The sequence below is a fragment of the Zosterops lateralis genome, assembly GCF_965231275.1.
Source record: "Zosterops lateralis genome assembly, chromosome: 10".
Taxonomy (NCBI): domain Eukaryota; kingdom Metazoa; phylum Chordata; class Aves; order Passeriformes; family Zosteropidae; genus Zosterops; species Zosterops lateralis.
The window spans coordinates 5624655-5647035 of NC_139770.1; the positions used below are offsets into that span (position 1 = coordinate 5624655).

The following is a 22381-nucleotide window of genomic DNA, read 5'->3' on the forward strand; positions in this document are numbered from 1 at the left end:
AATTGGAGGATTAAGGCTCAGCTTCTCTACCTGTTCTCATTTTCTGTTTCAATTCACAAAAACCTCCGAAAATCCACCAGTGATTATTCTTTAAATAATGAAAAAAAGCAAGAAGCATGTCTTCTCCATAATCTGTGGCTATAATATTCATCATAGAAACTGTTTCTCTTGTAAAACGACTTTGGGTGTTGTGGAGTCCTGCTTATGAGGAATGTTTATGATTATATTCATTCACATCTCTTGAATGAGTGGGTCTGGGATTCTCTGAGTGCTGTGTCCAGCTCTGGGGGTCCCAAAATAAGGATGATTTGGAGCTGCTGGAATGAGTCCCGCAAAGATCAGAAGCCTGGAGCATCTGTCCTATGGAATCAAGGAAAGTTGGGGTTCAGCCTGAAAAGGTTCTAGGAGACATTAAAGCCCCTTGCAGCACCAAGAGAGCTGCAGAGACTTTGGGGAACTGTGCTGTGCTTAAAGACACAGCTTTACTGAGTGGGAGGGGAAAGGCGGGGAGAATCCACTGCAGGAAAGCTTTGAGAAGAAATAGGACTTCCATCTCATTTCAATATGATAGATTTGAAAGTTAAAAGAAAATGAGATTAAGTGGGGAGTCATTTCCTTTACAGAAAAAAATAATCATACTCTAGTTTAAGCTTGGACAAAAAAATTTAGAATTTCCTGCTTTTGCTAGTTATTCTTTGTAAGGCACGGATCAAGGACTAGAAAAACTTCAGATACTGCAGAACCACAGAAGTTCTTTTGCATCACTATGCACTACTTAAACAGTACTTGAACATGAATCAGACATTCTTCCAATCCTGTAAAGCATGTGTGCTTAAAAGCCAGTTTTAGGGAGGTATTTCGCTGCTGATGGGATGATGAATAATTAATGGCTTGTCTAAGTATGTCGCATTCCTCCTCGTTTAGTTATCCTTTCCTAAGTACTTGGAGAAGCCATGGTCGCCCTTCTAGGCCTAAGTTTGTTATCTTCTCACTTTCTTAAGGCTGTACAACTGTGCACTCCCGTCCTCTGGATCAGAGTGCTTGATTGTAGAGGGGTAGAAACAGACCCTGAGCTAAGCTGGAGTTACCTTAGGAGGTGCATCGAAGCAGTTCAACATTTAGGATGCCTGATACAGGAACATCAGCTCTAGCGAGTTTCCATGATCCATTTAATGTCTTTATTCTTTGGAAGCTACTGCTACTAGCAGACTTTATAGGTAGGTAACGCTCATTTTTGTTGCTTTGTAGTGTTATTTTTCCAAATTCATTATTTAAAAGGTCATTTTCCAAGGTTGCTAGGTCTGAAATGACTGTTCCTGGCAGCAGCTCCAACTGTCTCTTCATTTCATTAATTTTCTTGCTGAATCGTGGGTTTGTTCTGTAAAATACATATATCCAATTAATTTTTCAGTATAAAAGGCAGAGACTGCCCATAAAAAGGAATTTTAGATTTTCAAACTGCATTTAGCAGATGGTTTTAAAGGTATTTAATTTCTTGTTTCCTCAAGTGGGGCTTCTGTTATTTAAATGTGTGGTGCCTTTAGCCTGTGTAAAGAAGCAGGACTTGACATTCCAGGCATGCCTACCAGTCCTCTTGGTCTCAGTACCTTCCCTGATTAAATGCTGTGGGAATGGGCGATAAGGGGCACGACTGTAGGTCCCTTTCAGACCTTTAAAATGACAGTTTTAATGCTCTCCTTCTCCTGCACTGGAGTAAATAGTCCTGCCAACTACAGTGCTCAGTGTCCTCTAGTGAGGGAGAGGACATCACCCTTCATAGTGTCAGTCCACCAGCATGGCAACCAGGTAGGATCTTTCCTATATGGGTCGTAGGCTGAACTCTCTTTAAAATTAAGATTTTTCTGTTAGTAAATCGAATGTAACCCAAAAAAGCAGCATCAAACCCAGCAAGAATTAAGGGAGCCACGAGGTGGCACTTCTGCTGCACAGAATGCCTAAAGCCCGATCACTTTGCAGGCTGGTAAAAATACAAAAAGAAACAAACCAAACCAACCCAACTTTCACCTACAGAAGGAAAGCAAACTTATTCTTAAAACCAGCCATTTAAAGTCAGGAGTGAAACTATTACATAGATTCCATTCAGCCTAACCAGGAGCTCGACTCGATGATCCTTGAAAGTCTCTTCCAACTCAAGTTATTCTATGATTCTTAACTTTCTGTAAAGCAAAAACTTAGAAACTGCCTTATCCAGTATCTCAAGTCAATGAAGTCTCTTTAATCTTAATATTCTATTTTTCCATGTTTCTGTGCCCATTTCCAAACTACCTGATATATTTTTTGATAAGGAAAGATGTGCACCAGTACAGAAGTGTTCTATGGATGTACAGTTTTCATGCACTGTTTTCTTTCAGAAGTTTTAGGGAAGGTTTTAAGTTTGTCCTTTTCTTGCATGTTCTTTTCTAGTCAGGTCACAGTAAGTTTTTTGCAAAATGTAACTGTTTGTAGGTTTATTTTTCTTTGTAATATAAATATATTTCAGTTTCCCCGAATGTTGGGGCCCCACTTTTTTGTGATTCACTTCTAGAGTGAGTGGTCACGATTCAGTATAAAAAAATCCTCACCAGTTGTCTCCAACCTCTTTTCCCTTTGGTCCTTTGCACTGTGGTAGGCAAATGCTCCCTGCCTGTGATCCATGATGAGGCCAATCCTTGGCAAAAAATGTTGGGGGAAGGGAGGAATTCTTAGAAAAAGCAGCAGGAAGACAAGGGTCTGGGCAGCAAAGCTAGCCTGGTTTTAGCAAAAACCTAATGGAATTTTGTATTTGACTGACTTTTGGCTATCGCTTAGTAATTAAGAGACCTGTCCAGGAATTTGTGACTAAGATGCAGCAGAGTGATGAGACTCCAAAGAGCTTTCCTAACAAACTCCTAACGAGTTTGGAGACCTGTGTGAAAGCAGGTGGAGCCATGGCTGGTGCACTTTGCCTTTGGAGATGATTTCTCTGCTGCAGTGTCAGCTCACACTTGTGCCAAGCTTGGGACTATCCACAAGCAGTTCACAGCTGAAGCAAGGAAATGTGAAACTCGTGGTGGCAAATCCCTTTTGAACTTCATCCTCAGCCTTTCTCACGGGATGGGCATGACTGGCTTAAGCTACACAGCACAAAACCCTCAAGTCTGGAGTGATTAACAAAACCAGCCTATAGCCATGGCTCCTGGGGGTGGTATAGGAAAGAGAAGAATGTAGGCAAGAGCAGAGTTACAACATGTTATTGCAGGAGACAAAAAAAATATTGTGAATAAAAACTGATGAATCATGCTTTGAGTAAGTGCATTTGTACACCTACAAAGCTGATAGATTTCTTTGGGCAAGAAAAGTACACCTCCAGCTCCAGCTGTTATATTTCTGCTTAATTTTGAAAAAATTACTTTATTAATCAGGATTGGAGATTAGTTCACCTGCTCTTCAGTGACTACATTGCTGTCTTTATTCTAAAATTATTTTCAGAGCTACAGCAGTCCAGCCAGACTTTCCCATTAATACTTTATTAGCAGAAGCCAGTTCTGTTATAAATGCTTGAAATTTGCTTTTCTGTCTGCTTATATGTGCACCATATGCCTAGAAGACTTCTGGAAGACTTTGTTTTCTGCCTTTTCTGCAGCAGCTGCTGGGCTAAGATGCCTTTATTTCAATAGCAGTTTTTATTCAGTTGGGAAAACATTTTAAATGTTCTTTTTTCTTTCTATCTTTTTTTCTTTCCCTCTTTCATGTCATGAAAGACATGAGAAGTGTGGCTGGGCATACTTCTCCTTTATAAAATGAACATTTCTGTCAGTAATTCCCTTAGGGTAAACAATACTAACCCTGACTTCAGACAGTGAAATTTATCAGGGTGATGCTTCCCCTGCCTCTGTTGAACAGCTGAGCCCTGTACCTTGTGTGGTAGCACGCGGGATTACAGGACAAACTGTAGATTTAGGAACAGAATTAACAGCAAAACGCTTCCAAGCAGAACTAAGTCATTAATCTGGGTCGGGGAAGTTTGTTTTATTAAGGAGACAGCACTGTAATGGCAGTGCATTGAAGATCAAAGTTTACCTGTAAAGAGGCTTTGTGAAAGCAGAGTAATTGCGGCAGTTCAGACACCCACAAACCCGTGTGTGGTGCGGTTCTGTCCCTCTGGTGTCAGTTCCAGGCTGCCCGCCGTGCTGGGCTGATCAAGGATCCATCCGCAGGGATGTCCCGGCTCTGGGCCCTGCCCGGCTCCTCTCCCCTCCCAGCTCCGCCGATCTAACCTGTACAGGCACAAAAAGCTGCAGATCAGAAACTACCCCTCTCCCTAAAAATGTAAAACAAGGCTTGAACACCTCCATTATCTGTCACACGGTACAAAAGGCTGAGAAAGTTGGGGCTCTTCAGTCTGGAGATGAGAAGAGAGTTGGGTCTGTTCAGCCTGGAGATGAGAAAACTCCAAGGAAAACCTCAGAGCCCCTTCTGGTTAAAAGGGCTAAGAGAGCTGGAGAGGAGCTTTTGACAAGGGATGGAATGATATGATGAGGGAGAATAGCTTTCGCTGGAAAAGGATAGACCTGGATTAGATACATGAAATAACTCTTCCCTGTGCTGGCGGTGAGGCCCTGGCACAGGTTGCCCAGAGGAGCCGCGGCTGCCCCATCCCTGTCCGCGCTCACCGCCGGGCTGGACAGAGCTTTGCGCGCCCCGCTCCAGCGGAAAGTGACCCTGCCCACAGCACCAGAGTTGTAACAAGATGCTCCTTCCACCCCAACCATTCCCCCTGCCGTGTGTGAACCGTCCCGGCGGCGCTGGGGGCTCGGCGGCTCCGGCGCGGCCCCGCGGGCGCTCCCCGGGGTGGCCCCTCACGGCCGGGGCCGGGCGCGCTCCGCTTTACGGCTGCTGAAAACTCCCGGGGCGGGCCGGGCCGGGCCGTGCGGCGCCGGGCACCGGGCACGGGGCAGCGCAGGTACCGCCGGGCACCGGGCAGGGCAACGCAGGTACCGCCGGGCACCGGGAAAGGCAGGAGGTACCGCCGGGCAGGGCAGCGCAGGTACCGCCGGGCACCGGGAAAGGCAGCGGGGACCGCCGGGCAGGGCGCAGGGCAGCGCAGGCACCGCGCAGGGCAGCGCAGGTAACGCCGGCCGGGGCGGGCGGGACCCCCGGGCTCCTCACCCCAACCCCGCGGGGCCAACTCGATCAGCTCCGTAATTTTTTTTTTTTTTTTTCTAAAAGTAACTCAGAACTCTGTGGAGTAAAAGGATCCGCGGTGGCTCCTGGGTTGGGATGGCCCTGCTCTCTCTCTCTCTCTCTCTCTCCATCCCTGGTTCCCACTGCCCGCCTGGAGCTTCCCCCCCGTGTTCCGCTCTTTGCGTTCTGTTCGCTGAGAAACGGGACACCAGCGTGGTGTCTCGCCCGAGTTTAGAAACTGAATGATGTGTTGGCGCCTTTAAAGCTTTTGGGTGTTGGGACAGAGCCCCCAGGGCAGGGTGAGCTGTGTCTCAGGTGGGACACTCGCTCCAAGCCCTGAGCGCACCCAGAGGGATGACAGGGTGACTCCCCTCGAGGTTTGGGGTGTGCTCAGGGCAATTTCCCCAAGTTTCATTCTATGACAGCGTTGTCATTGTCCTTCAGTGTGATCCTCGTGTCTTGGTTTCTCCATCCTTGCACAGCTCCTTGATTTCAGCAGGTCTCCGTCTCCTGTAACTGAGGTGGCCTCGAAATTGTAATTAAAACAAAACTCCGTAACGAGTGTGGAGTTGACACTTGCAAAGCAGCACCGAGGCATCTCGCTGACTTCAGCTGAAACTTTGCAGCATTGTTGCTGAGTCATCAGGACAGGAATACTCGGGGAAGAAATAAAGAATTCAGATTTTTAACCCTAATATGAACAGCCTGTTTCATCTCGGCTTATTTATTACTTGGTACATATTTCTTGCATTTACAGGCAAATTTATTTGTTCAGTGGTTAGCATATGGAAAGCATTACATGGCTGAAACTGTAATGATGCCAGTCCTATATATCAAGCAATACTGTATGTATTTTTAGAATTTTAATCTAAAGAGCTCTTGTATGAGTCCCAGTACATCCATAATGCAGCATTTATCTCTGCTATCATCAAAATACTAAAGAGTATCTTCTGAATTTTGGTCATGGATCACATTCCTAGTAGATGTCTAAACTGTATGATAACCTGCTATAAAGTTAATCACCTGAAACAGGCCAAAGAATGATCTGTTGTAGTTTACCTTTAGCAGGTTTTTTTTTTTCAGCTGGAGTTTTTAAATTAAAAACTCTAGAGCTACACACACAACATTTTCTTACAAAAAACAATAAGTTATTGCAGAGAGACACAATTTTTTCCAAGTTTCATCAGATATTTTTTAATTTTAGTATCTGTCTGAACTTAGCAGAGGTTTTTTGTTTTTGTTTTTGTTTTTGTTTTTGTTTTTTCACATCCTTAAAATTGAGAGTTTTACATTACTGAAGATGTTGGCTGAAACTTTACTCCCGGGTCAAATTGTTTGATAATGAAGCAATACTTTTGTTTGTGAGAATGGAAAAACTGGTGTTTTTTGTGTTGAAGAGTTGGGTCGAGGTTGTTTATCTGAAGCAGAAAATAAGGTTTAAATGGGAAGAAAGTCAGAATTGTCTAAGTTGGTAGAGGGATGCTCATGGTTCACATGCATGTCACAAGCTGCAGTTTTTGGTAGCAGCTCCCAAAGTCATGCTGGATCATATGACTTTCCACTCTGTTAATCTTCATAGCTGAAGTCTTTGGTTGTCACTGCTGTGGTACATACCTGCATTATTATTTTTTTCCTCCTTTTTTAAATGACCTCAGGGTATGAATACAAACTAGACAAAAATAGACCTTCAAAGTGCTTTATCTCCCCGTTAATAAACAGATTTATTTCAGAAGTTCTTCGTGATTCACATGCAATCCTCTTCAGACTTTTTCAGTGGCTCTGGATCTTTTACTCTAAAGATAATTTTGTTGGCCATGCCAGCATTGAATTGCTTAAATGCAGCTTGGGCGGTATTATTTCTTTTCTGTTCTGTTCTTTTCTAACCCTCTCCTCCCCTGTGATGTTTGCTTTGGTGTTTAGACACATGCATTATAGATACATTTATAAATGAGTTCATTAAGAGTATACAACGTAAAATGAGGACGTCATTGATAGATGGCTCTAAATTAAAATTTAGTAGGACTGGGATGCTGTTTTGCATTTTTGTGCAGATCATGCTTTGGTTTGCAATTAATCCAACTATGAAATAGGCATTATCTCCAGCTGTGGGATACAGATACAGATAGTGAAATTGCCTCCAGTAAGTAACTCAGTGTTCTGACTGAGAAAAGAGTTTCTAGCCAGGTGGGGTCAGTTTCTTCTCCTGAGTAACAAGTAAAAAGACAAGGGGAAACTGCTTCTGCTTGGGGCGGTTAGATTGGATATTGGGAAAAAAAAATCTTCACAGGAGGAGGCTGTAGAGCACTGGAACAATCTGCTCAGGAGAGTGGTGGAGTTCTCATCCCTGGAGGGATTTAAAAGGTGTGTAAATGTGACACTTGGGGACACAGTTCAGTGCTGGGCTTGACAGTGCTGGGTTAATGGTTGAATTTGATGTTTTTAGAGGCCTTTTCCAACCTGGGAGGTTCTGTGATTCTACCATCAGTTGAAAGCAGTGGATTGTGTTCTCAAAGACTTACAACATGTGCATCACAGCACTTTGTTCTCCTGGTTGGGTCTGTCACTTGTGTGTGCCTGGTTAACGCTGCTGTGCAGGGAAGCAGCAAAGGTCACTGTTCATCCTCCAGTACCTGTGTAGCTCCAAAAACCTGATAATCAAGTACACCTGTCACAGCCCAGGCTGAGTGCAGAAGAGCAGTTGTTTTGTCTCAGCCATCTTCTTGCCATGGGATCTGTTGGTCAGTTGGGATTTAGCAGGAAAGAAAATACCAGGACTGCATACATATCTGAAAACATGGTCAAGAAGTAATCAAATGAAGGTTCACCAACACTGCTTCTTCTGGCCTCCTGTACAAATGTGTTTGCAGTTCTTTATGGATATCTTAAGCACAGAATAGGTACAGGAACTGAATAAAAATGAGAGCATGCTATTGTTTATTACTGATCTGTTACTTGTGTTGAAAATCGATGACGTGGGTTGTTGACCTCAGTAAGCTTTGACTTTGAATTCAGACTGGTTAACTCTGTACGCTACTAAGCACAGCATTCCACCTTTATCCCGAGCCAAAGGATTCAGCAGTCACACAGTTGTTCTGGGCTTTCTGCTTGAAAATCAGAGGGATGTGTCTCCCAAACACATATAGGGAGGGTGATACATGCAATGGTCATCTGGGAAGTTAAATTGGTAGAATTGTTGGGTCTGTCTTTTAGTTTTCTCTTCATTGCTTGGTTTAGCTTCTCAGTTAACTGTTCTCCATGTAAATACAGATTAATTTGAGAGAACTTGCAGAAAAGCTTCAGTATGACCCAGTCTCTATGTGACTGGGCAGGAAATGTATCGTGTCTTTGTGTTTGGCACTAATGAGATCCCTCCAAGAAGCTTCTGTCAAGTTTGGGTGTTCATACTTCAAGCAGGATGTTAGAGTCAAAGAGACTTCAGAGAAGAACTGTAAGAATGAATAAGGCTTGAAAATAGCTCCTGAGGGAGAAATTCCAAGTGCTCAATATGTTAAATATTATCAAAGAGAAAAGAGAGGAAGGACTTGATTGCAGTGTTAAAAGTGTGCGCCTTGTGAACAGAAACTCTGTGATGAAGCAGAAAATGGTGGGATATCAAGATCCTGTGGCTAAAATATGAGCCAGACACATTTGCAGTAGAAATAAGAACTGCATCTTCAGCAAGAGGGTAATTTATTGCACATTATGGTAGGATATTCATCAAAGGAAAATTTTAATTCAAATACGGTATTCTTCCTTCAAGACGTACCTAAGTAAAAACTTAATTGAGGACATGTGTCCATGTGCTACACAAGTCACAGCAGATGATCAAAGTATTTTTTTCTGTATCTAAATACCAGCATCTACATAAAAAGACAATAATAAAATATGGTTAGCCCAGGAGACTGTGGAAATTAAAACAGAACTGATGGATAACTGGAGACTTTTAAATGTCTGAAATGCCTGGGAACAATGAATCACAGAATCACAAAATAGTTAGGGTTGGAAGGGATGTCTGGAGATCATATAGTCCAACCCCCAGAACAAAGAACTCTAAAACAAGAATTTGTTTTAACTGTACTGAAGATTGAAAAGTTGGGTTGGCGAGTAATTCTTTGGCAATGCAAAGATCTTATTCAGTTTCTGCATTAGGAGGTCTTGGCCATCTTAAATACTAAATTAACATGCCAGTTGCTAAGATTCCTTACAAGGTTCCACGAAAGTACTGTGGAAATTAAGGTGGTTGAAGTTCAGAATCTGAAAGAAAGGTGAAATTAAAAAAAAATAATAATCCTGCTGTCATTGAGTAACTTTCATATGAGAGATCACTTGGGCTGCTGTAGAAAAACTGCTGAATACAACAGGGTGGTAACAGAACATACTGTGTGTGTGTGGGAATTATTGGAGGTTTTGCAAGGAAGGATTTGTAGATCCTGCAGAGATTTGGGGGAAATCTGTGTTATAATGCATTATCTCCTGCCGTGAAGAGCCAGCAGGAATGTTCTGAGGTTTTCCCTCTGCTCAGTTTTACATGCCTTTAGCAGTCAATGCTTTCAGCTCTTAGGCTTAGTGGAATTGTAGGCAGCTGTGCTGGTTTTGCTGGGGATAGAGTTAATTTTCTTCCTAGTAGCTGGAACGTGGCCGTGCTTTAGATTTCTGCTGGAAATGGTGTTGGTAGTAAAGGGATGTTTTGGTTAGCACTAAGTAGTGCTTGCACAGAGCCAAGGCCTTTTCTGCTCCTCACCCCACCAGTGAGGGGGCTGGGGGTGCACAAGGGGTTGGAAGGGTCAGAGTTGGGATAGCTGATCCCAGTGACCCAGGGAATATTCCTAATAAATGGTGTTGTGCTCGGCATAGAGCTGGGGAAGCAGAAAAGGGGGACATTTGGAGTGATGACACTTATTTTCCCAAGTAATTTTTAGGTGTGATGAATCCAGGCTTTGCTGGGGTTGTCTGTACAGCTGCCTGCCCATGGGAGGTGGGGAACGAATTCCGTGTCTGGTTTTGCTTTCCTGCACAGCTTTTAGTTCACCTGTTAAACTGGCTTTATATCAGCCCATGGTTTTTCTCACTTTCCTGATTCTCTCCCCCTTCTCGCTGTGGGGGAGTGGCTGTGTGGAGCTGGGTTGGTGGATTGAACCCCCTTAAACCATGACAGTAGCATGAGGAGAAATTAAAGAATGGAACATCAAAATAGCAAACCCTCCCTTTGGCACAGTTTTGACAGGATGAGCAGAAGTCAAGCTGAAGCACAAGTCAAATAAGATATGCCTGTCTTGTGTAAACTCTTCAGCTTTTTGGAGGACATGTCAGGAATCAGCCATCAATATGATGAGAGATCATCGAAATAAATGGAAAGGGCCGAGCTAAGCACACATCACTCAGTGAAACCAGTCTTTTTTCTTAAATCCCAGAGGATACTGAAGCAATGACCAGGGGATTGATGAGGGAAGTGTGGTTTGGTGAACCACATCATGTATATGATGAGGACCAGCTGGTTATAAAACTGCAGCAATTACAGCAGGAAAAGTCTGCAGCTGGAAGGATTTTTGAGAGTCTGAAGGTGATTGTGCTTCTTGTCTCAAGGGATAATGTGCAAGTATCCAGAAAGTTTCATGATACACGCTGAAGGGAAAGCTGGGTATTTGTTGTACTGCTCAGTGTAGGTGTTGGAAATGGCTCAAAAAGTGAAGGTTTTTGGGGCTCAGTCCACTAATTCTAAGCCACTTATTTTGATTGCACACTTCCGTAGGAATATTTAACAGCTGAGAAACAGCTGGATGATGGATGATTCTGAATGCTGCAATTACAGGAAAACCTGCAGCAGAGAGTGTGCAAGACCGAGATGTTTGACCGTGCATTGTTTTTCTCATTACTAATAGCAGAAAGTAGGTGAATTCGTACTTTCCTTCAAGACTGTTTTGATGTTATTATTCTTGTCTTAAGTTTTTATATTTAGGCATTTATTTTTATGTTCCAAGTAGGAGAAAGTTTCTGTGTTTTCTATTTTGTATTTCCGTTCATGTTGGAGATTACCTAAATTTATTTCAAGCTTTATCTTTGCAATGGTGGTAAAAATTTAACTTTCATAAAACATAAGATTTTTTTTTCTTTCTTTATGTACTGACTTAGGCTGTTAATATGTGTGATGTAAGGTGTCATGGGCCAAGTTTGTGGTTTAAAAAGATTAACTTTAGTAAAACCGTAATGTGAAGTATCTGTGTAGAGTGATGGGTGAAAAATTTAAAAAAAACCCTAATTATTTGTACAAAATGGTGTGTATACTGACAATTTCCAAGTAGACTTGGGTGTATTTATCTACCCATTACAGTTCTTATTTTACGGATGAATATGCTAAGTGCTATTCAGAATTATTTGGCCATATGTTCCTGTTTTTATGGAACTTCATTTTGCGGGCTCTTTATATAAATAAGGTTTTCTCTTCGTGATGGAATGTACTAAGAGGGAGAGAAAAGAATGTTATTTCAAATGTTATACCTTTCACAAAAGAGCAGATGGTGTTTGTATGCGGGGCTTCGAGGAAGTTTTAGACTTTAAAACTGCCGCTTTATTCCAGATTGTCCCAGAGAAATAAGTGGTTTTAGCTCTTGTGGAGCATCCCAGGCTGTGTCACAGCTGATGTCAGTGTGTCCTAAAGTCAGCAGAGATGTGGAGTTACACTGACCCTTTGTCACTGTAGTTGTATGATGTGGATTGTTCCCAAGTGCAGGCAAGAGCTGCTTGCCTAAAGTTTGTTTTGTGCAGTCCTTTGGCAAGGGTGGTCCTGAATAAGGTGACACTGAATGATCTCAAGTTTCTGCATCTTTATTCCTGCCTTTTAAGACTTGACTCTTTTAAGACCTCCAGCTTTGGCAGGTGATGGGGAACAGTCCTCTGGTGACGCAAGTCGGCTCCTTCAGCACCTTTGGACAGCTCACCACCACCACCACAGTTGGTTCTCTGCAGTCAATTTGATGCTTCATTGGCACTAAATTTGATCCAAAATCCCCTGGGAAAAACAGTAGGCAGATGATTAATTTTCCTATTTGTCTTTTAATATGAAATTTGAAATCCACTGGTCATGCCAATTGTGAGAAAAAACGAACTTGTTAGTAAAGTCTCAGAGGAACTTTTAGGTGGGTGCTGCAGGCTGCATTGACACATTAAATTATTAAACATAATTTTTTACAAATGTGTTCCAAGACATTTACATCTATGAATCACAAACATCATGCTGGGTGAGACTAAAGGCAGGGATTAACATTGTTTTGCTGTCCACATTAGTTAATTTTCACTGTTCCTTTCCTTAGTTGTTGGGGGCTTTTATGACAATATTTCAGCATGTTAAAAAGCTTATTTTCCTCATGGTGATTTGCTTCAAATAATTTTGTTTTAGTACTATTTTGGTAGGAATAAATCTGTATGAGCTCTGGCACAGAAATAATGTCTTGCCTGAATATTTGAAATGTAATTAGAGAGCAGCAAAAAAATACTGAACTGCTGTAGATACACACCTTGTATCTACAACAAATAAAGCATTATATTGGGGACTTAGAGAATTTTGTAATCTTCCTGTTGATGCTGCTGTTGTTGTGGGAGCCACTGCAGAGCATCTGCTGCCTGGAGGAGTTCCCTCTGAGGAGGAAACTAGAACCTTGGGGGTCACCTGTGTGTAAAAATGGAATGTACTGTGCCTCTGGCTCCAGCCTCTGTCTGAGGCTGAACTGTGGAAGCCTAATAAAATATTAGTAGATTTACTCATTTAGAGGACTCTGAGAATACCTGTGGAAGAAAATAACAGCTTGATCAGGCTGTCGCTTCCTTTAATTATTAAAGGAAGTTGTGCCCTCATCTCCATCTGTAAGGGGAGCCGTAGTGGCATTAAGGGGGAAAAACGAAAAAGTTTGGATTTACCAGGGAAGATAGTTACATGATGACAGAAACATGCTTCTGGAATTTTTCTGTCAGTAGTGAGATGTTGCTTTACTGTATATTTTTACTGTATCAACTGAGAATAAAGCCTATCCAGTATTATTTATGTAAGTGCTTCCACAAGAGAGGCAGATGCTGGGATACTCAGAGAAGCCTGGTTTTGTTTTCAGGCCAGAGATGATGTGTGAGCATATGCTCAACATGCTCAACCAGTGGATATTCAGCCTCTCTGAGTTGCAGATAAGTATGCAGAAGTATCCAGTGTTCTCCTGGGATGGAATTGAGAACAAATGCAAAGATATTTTTAAGTCAAATTGAATTATTGTTTTCCTAATCACATGTATTAGATGCTCGGTGAGTGTCTGCTGTCTGAAAAACAGATTCAACATGGGCAAGTGTCTGGCACAAGGCAGATGGTTTGATTTTTGTCTTCATGGAAAGAGTAGGGGAAAATACATGTAGTGAGCAAAAGAGGCTGTGGAAAATGTGGTACTTCCAGGGAAAAATAAAAATTACTTCTCTATCCTGATCAATTACTAGACTATGCAGTTTTAATAAAGAGCTTTTCTTGATTGCCAAGTTGTGGCTTCTTTTCACTTGATTCATCCACCTACTTGTAATGCTTTGAAAATGACTATTTTGGGACACGTTCTCTTGCTTTCATCCTCAGTCAAAAAAGGGTTTTTTCCCCCTCATGTTTTCTAACAGCTGGTTTTCATAAGTGCATTTGTGGATAAATCCTAATTTCCCCTGTGGTTTAGCTGGCTTTTCTGCACTGTTAATACTCCACCATAGTAAAAAGTGATTTTGTACACACACTTCATTCTTGGTGTGCTTTGTATGCCAGCAATTAAGTGTAGATTTTGAAGCTGAGTGGGTGATTAACTCTAAAAGTGTAAATTCACTAACTTTGCATGTGTGTTTTATATGAGTTTCAGTATCTAGCCAGTTCTTAAAAACAGTTCAGTTTTTCTAGAGCAAAATGTGTTTGCTCTGTCGGAAAAAAACCACCATAAAATAGATTTCAAGTATTTTTTTTTTAAATTTAATAATATGAATATTCAAATATCCATCAGTTCAGAACCAGAAATACCCAGGAGCAAAAATATTCCTGGAATATGTGTTCCAAGGTAGGATACTTTTGTGGCAAAAGTGTGGAGTTTGTTTTGTTTGTTTGGGGTTTTTTTTTTGTAAAGTTACTGATTTGCTTTTCCTTTTTGTTTGTGAAATGGAGCATCTTGCTGTTTTGTTCTTTTGAGTAATGTAAGGATGGTTCTTTCATTGATAATAAGAATTATCAATGTACTTCTGAGTACAGGGAACTGAAATGAAATACACATTTTCACATATGTAGCAGTTGCACCCTGATGTATGAAGACAATAAAGAGTTTATTTATATACGCACAATCTTGATCAGATAGGCTTGTGGCTTCTGAGTTTGTAATTAGTTTCCAGAAAGGGTGTAGAGAATATATATAGGATTTTTTCTGAGTGCCTGTTCTAAGAGGGATCTGAGGTGTATTAAAGGAAATGTACATTTCTTAGGAAATAGCAAGTTTGAAGAATTACGGAATTGTTATTTCAAGTTATGTGCAAGTAACCTGAGATGGTGTCCCTTTTGAAAGAGGTTTTAGTTTTCTCTTCCACGCTCTAGGATTGAAATGTGCTTGTTTCCTGGCTGCTGATGTATCAGGGCTTGGTGGAGTTGTCTGTGTGTGTTGTGTGTCAGGGCAGAGGGATTGACAGCCTTTGGAAGGGTGGGGTGAGATTCTCTGCTGTTCTCCAGCCTTCCTTCCAGCCAAGGAAAAGACTTGTGTTCCAATACTTGAAAGGAATGGAAAAAGCATTAGCGAATATCAAATTATAGTTGACTGGTTGTAAGTAAAATACTTGCTGCTTCCTAATGCAGAATTTTTTGTTCGCTGTTTTTTGCTCATCCAAGCGTAGATGAGAAACTTGAAAAAACTTCATCTTGTGAGAAACATAGGAGTGTGTTTTTGAAAAAAAGTACTGATGTATAAGGACTAATTTCTGCTCTTTGTTTTTCTTACTTGTTTTTTTTTTTTCTTTATAGAATAAAATACCTTTCTAGATCTATAATCTCCTTTAAGTGGCAAAGCCTAAGTAATTCTTTCCTTTTTCTAGCAGATACTCTGTGTGATTCAGTTTTGAAGTCAAATTCCTTCTATGATTAATGGAGACATTTCTTTTCCTTTGTTTTGGTTGAAAGGAGTTAAGTAATGACACTTCCTAGAAACATGAGAGAAGAGTTACCAAAAAAAAAAACGGGCAGGGGGGGAAATTTTCTTGACCTTTAGTGCATTTTTTTTAAAGTACCAGTTCAAAAGTCTGAATATCCCTGATGTCCTGAGAAGGCATAAAAGTGTCAGTATAAGAGATAGATCAAAGTAATTTGGTTTTTCAGAATTGAAATAAATGTGATTTAAAGGGAAACTGTCAAGATACTTAGATCTTCAACTACTTTAGTGGGAATTTGATTTTTATTCTGTTAGAGGCTTGCATTTACACTGTTGGTTCTAGAATAACTAAAAGCTGTAGAAAAACTTCAAAGATCATTATTACAGTGCTCTGTAGGGAATATTAATCCGTTTATTGTTTATCTCTTGCCTTGGAGGAATTCCACGTAGAATCTTCTATTCAATTATCTTGTGCAATGTGCAATGCTCTTACCTGATTTTTGAATGTGTCTCTGCTTAAATGATTGACTGCAGATTGACACAAAGTTAGACTGGTTTGTGAGGAAAATGGTGTGGCAAAAGAACAGAGTTTTCTTTGAAACTATATAGAGGAAATTGCCTTGCAGTGATATGAGATGTGGCTCACAAACTGCCTTGAAATGCACACTGACCCTTTTCCTGATATTGAGTGGAAACTTGGGTAGATACTTCTCAAATAAAAAAAGCAATCTGGAAATGGATTAAACCTGAATAATTATTCACTGATGGAAATCTAGATATAGGAGCCTCTTGGGGATATTCTGTATGCACCCAGAAGTTCCTGAATGTACAGAAGCTAATATAAATATTACCTCAGCCTTGCCTGGTAATCTTTTCTCAATCTGGGCTTTGCTTAAAACCCAATTTCTGATAGTCTATAGGCACTGACTGTAATAACATGCAGGACAACGGGTGTGATTTCTGTTTCAGAACATTTTTTTTTTAACCCCAGCATACTAATCAGATTCTGCAGAGCTCTCTGCTGTATTTTGTTAGTTATTGCAGTAGGTTAAAAATTAAAAGGAAGGGCCAATGAAAAATAATTTAATCAGGAGTACTTTGTGCAGACTCAGTACTGAGTGTGGTTCGTCAGGGCTTTGTAGTAAAAACACCAATATGAAGCGAAGAGGGATTCAGTGTTTATCTAAGATCCTGTTAAGATGAGAGATTTCTAGACCTTTTCCAGGGGACATTTTTGAAGACTTAGCATTTTTGTAGCACTTGTGTTTATGTTCTCACTTGGCTGTGTGAGGTGGACTGGACATCAGGTTAGATTTGGACAAAATAAATATACGCAGCCTAAAATATGCAAGATTTTGCAATCAATGTAGTGAAGTTAATCTGCTGGAAAATGTGGGGGGTTTATTTTCTAAGATTGGTCTTACCTTCATGAACTCTAGATTAATACTGGATTTTTTTTTAAATACCCTACTATTAAAATGAAGGTTAAAATTGTTTTCATTAATAGCTAAGTGTCTTTCTAGGCAATATTTATGCCTCATTCCCAGCCACTAAACTTCGTTTCTTTTATTTAGGCTTCTTCTGACATTGTTTTAAGCCTTATTTTCCAGGGTGGGGATGTGTGGGTGTATTAGGTAAAATAAAAGACTTTACTTGGAGCAGGTACGGATCCATAAAGCACCTGAGGTGCTTGGCTTTTGTAGTGACTGCTTTAATGAAGCTAATTTGGGAATGATGAAACTTGGATCTCTGGATTTACAGGTGACCACCCAGTGCTTAAGTCAGGGCTCTTGCTCAGCAAAGCATTAATATCTGTGATTATATGCTTTCTTCTGCTAATTCAACAAATTAATGAAGAATGTTTGCTGAAATCTCAAAGACTTCACTTCCCTTGTGAGGAGATAATTACTTTTTGTCATGAATAAAGATCTGCAGTCACTGGCAAACTCAGATGACTGTAAATACTACGCAAATGGCTGAAACAAAGTATGGAATAGTCAGGGTTGTCCATTTATTGCTTTAGCAGTCTGGGCTGACTTTTTCTGGTTGAAGACCAAGAGCTGATGGGCACAGCCCCAACTCTCACATGTGCTGGACCCCTTCCATGTATTCCTTATGCATTTAGGGTGACCTGAGAGCTGCATTTGGGTTCCTGCAGTGAGTCTTCCACACTGATGTGACAGCACAGAACTTGTGTTGTCTTGCATCAGCAGACATCAAAGAAATCTTTTTATTCCATAGTAAAAGATGCTCTGAGGAGAAGAAAGTGGGTTCTTTGTTGTCTCGTTGCACAGATAGAATATCATATGCAGAATAGATTGTTGTACAATAATGAGCATCTAAGAAAAGTCTGAGTTATTGAAACGTGTTGCCACAGGGCAAAGCAGGGGTGGGATATGGTTAAAAAAACATCCAGCAAAGGAAGCTGGAACACATTTATATTGCATTCTTTGCTTCCAGAGTAGCTTTCTTTATTGGATTCCTTATGTATAAGTAACAAAGATTCATGAATAGTTTATTTGAATTTGATTTTTCCTGATCTATGCATGAGTTTATTAGCTTTAGGCAGGTGCATAAAGATTCAAGGCTGTTTTATTCTAAAATTCAGCTCCTAGGACTACATCAAATTTTGTTTCCTTTTAACTAGCTGAAGTTGTTAGAGAGCTGTAGCTGCTCACATCTGTAATTCATGTCTGTTCCAGACGTGTCAGCTGTTGGACTTCAGTGGACCTGAGGTCAGACTTGATGCAAATTTGCTGCTTCTTTAAGAGAATTAATTTGGTGGAAAGAAATGCATGCAAGAAGGACTTGAGCATTTTGCAGTGTTGTATTGAGAAATTCAGCCTTGACTAATACAACTCAGTTGGGTCCTTTTTTGTTTTGTGTTTCCCCTCCATCACATGATATGCTTTGACTGGCACGAGTGGTCACTAATGGAGCTGAATTAGTGTTAATCAGCTTATGGAACAAGGCCAGTTTGAGAGGTGAGTAAAAAAATGTAAAACCCAAAGCCCCAAATAACCCTGCTTAAAAAGTAACTTATAATAGCATATTTATATATCACTGGAATATGTATTCTTCAACCATGTTAATTGAGAAAAAAAAATTCATTAGGATCAGAATTTTATTTGAGTCGAAGCTCTGTAGTTCTGCAAACTCTGTATGGTGAGACTGGCATTGCATCTTCATTTAGTGAAGCAGGATGGATGCTCTGCAGCCAGATTCCTTACCTGCTCCAGCTCCCCAGGAGGCTGCTGGATGCCCTGAGGATGGAGTTCCCTGTGCTCTCTGCTGATTTCATGGTGTTGCTGGATGTGTTAATGGAGCAGCAGATGTTAAAAGCAACTTTCCATGGGTTGTAAGCCAGGAATCACAAAACTAGGAGTTCTGTCAAGGCTGGGAATAGGCTCTTGGGGAGCTCCTGAGCATTAACTGTTGTTCTCTGGACTGTGTGGCTGCTGGAAATGTAGTCATGAACTGAAGGGAAATTGTCTCACTTGAAGAACTGTATTTAGGGTTTGTTTTTTAATCGTGGTTTTGTTGTTTTGTTTGTTAATTTTTTTCCCTGTTCACAGGGAAAGTGTCTAGAATATGAATATCTGAACACAAGTGGGGCTTGGTCACTATTAAAATACAGCCACACTTTTCCCCTGTTTGGCCTTGGCCAATGCTGCTTTTCTCTCATATGCTTTTAGTTTCCTGCCTATAAAATGAATGAAGTTACGCTGTCTTTCTAAAGATGTTTCAGAAAATGCAATAAAAAGCAGTGGATTAGATCTGAGTTAATAGTTTTGTACAGTCATATGACTTTAGAAAACTTCCTGTGTCACTCCAGTTATCAGCCAAAATTTTAATCTCCTTGACTGAACGATTTAGCTTATTTTCAGTGGCAATCTTGCCATGTATTTCATTCTTCACACAGTTGCTAGGATAATAAATACTCGAAAATACAATTAAAAAAGAGAAAGGCAAGATAAATAAATATGAGCTTATTTCTCTGTTCACTCAGGTCAGTGATTGCTTCTTCCATGCTGAATATGCATGGCTTGAGTAGGAAGGCTAAAAATGGATAATTAGGAAGGCAATGGCATGTTTTGTCAGACTGTTTTAATACCTTTTGGGCTGTATCCAGTAGTAAAAACCTCATAATGTCTCCAGCTTTGTTTGAACTGTGGTTTCTGATGGATGATGGTGCCTTGTGTGGTGACTGATGCTTCTGGTGTGCAGCCTTTAATCTGCTCTTCGACTTCCCCTCGCCGTTCCCTCCTCGCACAAACTCTGACTAGAAGAGTAGTGATAGGAAAATCTTTTCTGATAATGAGGGAAGCGCTGCAAATATTCACAGCATGTCATGTACAATTCCTTGATCAGAGTTGCTGGGGGGACAGGTATTTTTAGTCAGAGAACTGTCACAAAATGGATCTTCTGGCAGGAGGATGCGTTTGGTTCACCACCAAAGGCAGAACAACTTAATTGATGGCACGGTTTTGGATCTGTTTATGTTCACTCAGATATTTGTATTCTGGACGTTTTCCTTGTGAATAGATGATATTGGGAGTGAAAAAGAAAAAACTCCACACACACTTAAGCAATAGGAAGTGTTGTTCCAGGATGATCACTGGGAGGAGCTGTTCATTACAGTTTTTATGCATTAAGTCAGTGGCAAGGACATGATGAGAGAGTGGGAAGGTGATGTGGAGGAAAAGAAACTTAGTCATGAGTGGGGAATACTCTTAGTAGAAAGGGATCAGTGGTTTTTTTAAAAAAATGAAACTGAAAGAGCAGTGACCTCAAGGAAAAATACTAATTCACTAAGATTTTTAACTTTTACTGTATATTAACTATTAAAACAGAAGTGTAGTTGGGCCACATCATTCCTGATGGGAATGCACTGAACAGGTTGCAGTTGCCCAGCTGTCCACTAATGCACTGGAGAGCCCATGAGTTCCAAATGAGGGGAGAACTGTTCCTGCCATTGGAATACTGACAGTATTTGTCAGTAATCGTGTTACAGAGGTAACCCACCTCACAGAGACAATTTGTGTTTGAATCCTGACATGATTGAATGAAAGGGGAAAAATCTTTGTAAAAATTCTCCACCACTATCTCCATAATCTCTACTTGAGTGAGCATCAGCCAAGTGAGAAAATGAAAAATTATAACCTGCCAAGCATCACTGGCAGACTGAAATGAAAAAATTGCAAGTTAATGACAGTGATGCCTCCAAAAAATTTGCTGGCCAATTTAACATCGCTTTATCCAAGGTCACATCTTGCAACTGATTATTTTTAGCAATTTGCAGATGAGGATTTTCTACCTTTCTTATGGGGAGTGAAGATCAGGGAAACACCGAGTACAGTTTTAAAATTCAAAGTTATCAATCTCTTCATATCAAAAGTAAGTCATGTTCTCTGCTTGTTTGCTTAAGACTGGGCACAGAAATTTTTTTCCACTGTAAGGAAATGGGACATTTATGCTATACTCTGACAGTGATGCAGTCACTCATGAAAACTTACAGTGGAGTGAAGTTGGTGAAACAATTGAAAACAGGAAAAATTAGAACTTGCCTGAGTTTGTTCTGGAGGACTCTTGCTAATGTTCGTATGATAATTTTTATATAATAGTGTTAAAAGAGGTTATGTTGCTGTTTCTGAGGTTTAAATAGGCGAGCAAGTACACAGAACTTTATGTAAGCTGTGTCCTGTGAAATGAGCAAGGCATGTTACTGGAGTCTAAGGTGTGAAAACCATTAGTGAACTGTAGCAGCATTTCATTTCCTCCAGTACAACCTGCACAGTCATCTTAATATTGCAGGGTAAACCTTGGTACAGCATTTACAGAGCACTGTCACACATTTAAAACAGACCATTCTTCAACAAATGGAATGTACCATTGGTGTGTGGAAACTCCTGCTCTAGGCTGCAGTGCAAGGGGAAACCCTCTTTGTTTTCATGTGGTTCTATGGTCCTTTTAATGCAGGATATGCAACATCCTGATCTGCTGAGTGTACACAGCTAGGAGGTTTTGTGGTCTGGTGGTTCAGAAATCTTGGCTGTGGTAATTGTTTATCAGACACTTGGTGGTTGCAGTGCAGAAAAGGCTGTAGCACTTCTGGCCCCTATGGAAAGTGAAGGGCATTTCTTGTTGGAAGATTGATGGACCACCCTCTTTTTCACTGCCCTGGTTTTTAACCAAAAAAGGTCTTACCTGTCATTAAAATAATAAAATTACGGGGGCAGCTCCACTCAAGGGTTCCCCAAAAGCATTTGTTTTTTGTTCTGTCTGTATGAGCTGTGTAAGCTGGAGCTGTTCTGTGTTGAGAGAGGATTAACATGCAGAAGGTGCCACTGGTGTTTGTTAATGATCCCCATGGTCAGAAGTCTGGGTGAAGCCTCAGCCTCCAGAGCCAAGTTTGCTGAGCATATGCTGGAGCTGAATTCCCAGCTGTATTTCCCAGCTCTCTGTGGAAATTCCCTATTAGATCACTCATGTCCTGCCAGCCTTCTGAGATCTGACAAGATCGCAGCTTGAGCTGTTTAATTTTTCTTGCTGTCATGCGATGCATCACAGTGAGTTAGCTCAATAGCCCTAATCTAATGCTTGCTGCAATGAAGCTGGGAATGTATCCATCAATACTTATTTCAGTAAGCAAAGCAAAATGAAGTATTTTTTTGACAACTTCTGTCCATTTCATTATCTCCTTTTTAATCACAAAACTGTCTCATGAAGTTTTCATACTTCTTTAAACTTTGTAGCCTGTCTGCTTTCATATACATCAGGCTGATGCCAGCGTCTCTCTCCTTGCCCAAGCACGGTTCCATCCCTGCATTAGGTTAATCTGTTGCATTCCTGGAGCAGAAGGAACCTGGTTCTTTTCTGATGTGTCCAGGCACCTCTTGGCTTAGGAGCAAAAATTTTAGAGGAGAAGATTTATTTATGCTTTATTGCTTTGCCTTTTTTTTTTTTTTTCAAAAGTAGTCTTTATGATATTTGCAATGCAAGCAAAATTGACAAGCTTTAGTATTGCCATTCTGTAGCATCACTCAGATCACTCAGTTTTACCAGACTCTAACAGGGTGTATACTCTGTCC

The 22381-nt window shown here is 40.7% G+C and overlaps 1 protein-coding gene across 3 annotated transcripts in view; it reads left to right on the top strand.

The window, feature by feature from the left end:
- Nucleotides 1-4637: 4637 nt before the first annotated feature.
- NAALADL2 (N-acetylated alpha-linked acidic dipeptidase like 2) overlaps nucleotides 4638-22381 on the top strand; it is a 423667-nt gene continuing 405923 nt past the window's right edge. The window contains exon 1 of one of the 3 annotated variants that reach the window (XM_083868730.1): nucleotides 4638-4942. The gene's annotated coding sequence lies outside the window, so the exon portion shown is untranslated. Of the gene's footprint in view, nucleotides 5027-5064; nucleotides 5108-22381 lie in introns of those variants that run through there. The other 2 variants (XM_083868733.1, XM_083868731.1) reach the window with 2 other exon arrangements.